Source organism: Schistosoma mansoni, chromosome 7, assembly GCF_000237925.1.
Source record: "Schistosoma mansoni strain Puerto Rico chromosome 7, complete genome".
Lineage (NCBI taxonomy): Eukaryota > Metazoa > Platyhelminthes > Trematoda > Strigeidida > Schistosomatidae > Schistosoma > Schistosoma mansoni.
In genome coordinates, this window is record NC_031501.1 from 2,745,900 (window position 1) to 2,749,833 (window position 3,934).

General features: G+C 34.0%; 1 non-coding gene across 1 annotated transcript; it reads left to right on the plus strand.

Moving 5' to 3' along the window:
* Positions 1–915: 915 nt before the first annotated feature.
* On the plus strand, positions 916–987 carry Smp_tRNA_00453_Pseudo_TTG.1.1. The gene has a single exon. It is a non-coding gene (tRNA).
* The last annotated feature ends 2,947 nt before the right edge of the window (positions 988–3,934 follow it).

Genomic DNA, 3,934 nt, shown 5'->3' on the forward strand with positions numbered 1-3,934 from the left:
AAGTCATTGGATGCGTACAATTTCAAATAAAGGAACAGTAATCTCACATAATGTAGCTGCTTAATTTTCAAGTCTCCTCTAAAATCCTATGTGAAATGATCGTACATGAGCATCACGTACTGAAATTGGCACCATGACCTTGAAATCCCTCACACTCTACTGACTGGCTCGTCCATAAATTATAGTCGATATTGTAAGTATTTTATGTACAGAGAATTTTTTTTATTTATTTGCTATTGTGATAGAGTAATATGTGTATATATTGAAACAGTTCATTCTCTTAGTTTTCCTTCATTTGATATAACATGACAGTTTTGTACTATATCGATTGATATCAGCATAACATGAACATAAATAAATGATGAAAAGAATTAGGGCAAAGTTGGAAATGTCACTTCTGAACGCAAAGTTTTGGCTTGAACTACTGAAACATCAACGCCAATTTAGGGAAATCGAATCAAAAACATTGAGTAAGACACTAACTTAAAACTGATCTTTGCGCGCAGAAGCGATAAGCCCAACCTCGCATCCTACTTTGACTTTGATTGCCTTAAGTATTATTTCATGTAAGTGATGTGTTGATACTGCGAGTATATCTTACTAACTAGATAAACATGACCTCACCTACTACATAATAATCAACTAATCATAAAATAGATCAGTTATAGTTCAAATAACTCAGTAATAACATTTCAATTTATGTAACTGGTTGTCGATTTGAATTTGAACTACGCAGGAATAAGTTATTCAACTAAAGGTTTCAAATTATCCTTATTGATAAGCATAAATCCTAGATCAAAGATCCCTTCGAAATTACCTACAATCTAAACATAGACATTCACTCAGTATTGTTCGTTTGAGTCTTCCCATTGATGTTTAGAACCGCAACTGGTCAGTCTCTAATTGGTTATCAGGATTTAGTAGCTGAGTGGATAAATCGATGGAGTTTGAAGCGAAAGGTACTGTGTTCGAGTCCCAGAGTGAACATCAATTCTGAGATGCAGATACATCCACCTGACGTGTATGAAATAGGACGAAACGGGCATCCTGGATTTCACTGCTAACCACTATCAATCTAAACATAGATAATTCAATTAATTAACTTTAATTAAAAAGATTTTTCAAAATATACATAACCAATTTGTTGTCTTGACAATGAAATATTTAAGTGTTTGAATCATTGAATATGATTATTCCCTTTCTCCTTCATCTTCTCTATAATGTATTCACTTCCATTGAATGAATGAATGGATGAATGGATGAAAGGAATGGAACCGTCTTCTTCTTTTTATGGTTTTAAAGATTTTTATTAATGTACCATCTAAAGGAAGTAGTTTTAATTGTTGTATGTTTTTCTTAGAGGGAAACGTAAGTATATTGAATGATCAATAGATTAATTAGTAGAGGAAGGAAATTGGTGTAGTTAATTAACTTTTCTTCTTTCATTGTATTCCATCAAAGTGTCGGTATTCCTATGAATTAACTTTTGTTTTCTCTTCTATTAGTAATGGATGTAATGAATATGAAATGAGAATTTATGGTAGAGATTGGTTTATGGTTAGATTAATTTCAAGAGTGAAAATTTTGTTGTTTTACCAGTAGGGTCAGTGAAATATCACTGAGACTTGAGCAAATCATCCGGCAGTTGGATCATTCAATATCGAACAGATCATCGATCACTGATAAATTCAAGGATAACCGACGTACATCAGTAATTCATACACCATGTACTGGCTCATGTGTTGGTGATAGTGTTGATCACATTTTCGTTTGTACTCACTTTAACTAATTTATTTCTGTAATGAAGTCGTTTGTGTTGTAAGGTTTTTAAACCTTTCATAGTATTTTGATAGAATGAAGGGTTAATGCACGTTACGTGCTGACTGTGAGGTGTGACGTCGATGCTAGCTATTGATCACACTATTACTGTCTTACTCGAGTATGCTCTCAATCATTCGACAGGGATCATCTATGTTGATGAACCACATACCTATAATGTACTTCAAAGTACTTGACTTTTAGAAGAACTGATTGAATGTGATCCCGGTAATTCGCAAAAATGAAAACTGTTTTATTTTTAAAGTCCGTTAATTATGATGCTACAAAATCACCAATGAGTACACAGACTTGTATGACCTTGCTGCTGTACCAAAAGGTGTAACTTACAATATCTAAGAAGAATCACAAAATCAATGAAAATCAAATAATTATCGAAAAATAACTAAATATCCAAGAATTCGGGTTACTGTAGTTCATTTACGTAAATTATTATCGATTGTATCGACATCACAAACCATAAGAAATCATCGGAAATCTGAAAGTATTAAACAATTGTTTCGTCCCAGTACTAGACTCCTCAACTTTTTACTTACTTACTTGCGTCTGTTACCCCTCGTCGAGGAGCATAGGCCGCACACCAGCATTCTCCATCCAACTCTATCCTGAGCCTTCCTTCCCAGTTTTTTCCAGTTAACATTCTTCCTTTTCATATCTGCTTCTATTTCCCGGCGTAGTGTGTTCTTTGGCCTTCCTCTTTTCCGCCTCCCTTCCGGATTCCAAGTTAGGGATTGCCTTTTGATGCACATTGATGATTTCCTTAATGTATGTCCTATCCACTTCCAACGTCTTTTCCTAATTTCCTCTTCAGCTAGAAGCTGGTTTGTCCTCTCCCATAAAACGCTGTTGCTGATAGTATCCGGCCAATGGATGTTGCGTATTTCACGTAGACAACTGTTTATAAATACTTGTACCTTCCTGATGATGGTCTTAGTAGTTCTTCACGTTTCAGCTCTGTACAGTAGGACTGTCTTGACTTTCGTATTAAAAATTCTGATTTTGAAATTAGTTGACGGTTGTTTTGAGTTCCATATGTTCTTCAATTGTAGGAATGCTGCCTTCGGCAAAGCAAGGACAGCAATCCTACAGCAGTATTCATCAAACACTTATAGAATTCACTTGAATGAAAATAATCTGTAATTAATATTTTTTAGATACATGAAGAGGCAAAAGGAACAAAACATAACTATTTGGAATGATTTCAACACCACTAATATATGACAATTTCTCCCTTATTAATGAACATTAACTTCAATAAATAAGTCTAACCCATCATATTTATAAAATAGATCTATCTATCTATCCATCTATCTATCTATATTGGTATACATATATATGAACTTAATAAGTAAACACATATGGAATAATAAAATGACTATTCAGTTTATTCTGTCCTTAGATTCTTCAATAACAAAAAGGAAACTATAATTCATTATCAATTTATTTATTTAAATAGTTTCATTCTGTCAATGTTCACCTTATACACGAAAAGATATGAAGAAATGAGTTTTAATAGAATTATGATAAAATATATAAACAAAGTATTGAAAGAATATAGTTATGATGAAAACTTCTGTCAATTGTGACTATTTCTCACTCGGGATTCGAATCCAGGATCTATTGGTCTCACGCGAGAACGCCTAATCTTCAGACCAATGAGCTGTCTAAATTCAATCAATCCATGTACGCGGTTGGGAATTTCTAGAGAATATAAGTATTTCTCAAGTGGGATTTGAATCCAGGATCTATCGGTCTCACAGTAACTACCCCTACAACAGATACAGTTGAAGTCCACTGGTGAATGCTTCTCACTAGAACTCCAAGAAATACCTCATCAAGAAAGTCACTAGTGAGCACATGACGATTATTACCACAATAGGGTTTTCTGGATAATACAGTAATCGATTTTTAATAGTTGTTTGTAGTTAGACATGAACACCGTTGGATGCCAACTCATTGTTCTACAGCTTAAGCGTTCATACTCGTGACCGAAGGTGGTAGGTTAAAGTCTCATGTGCGGGATTGTGGATGTGCACTAATAAGGAGTCGCATACTAGGATAAAAATGTAATCAAGTGATTCTATGTTTTCCATAGTGA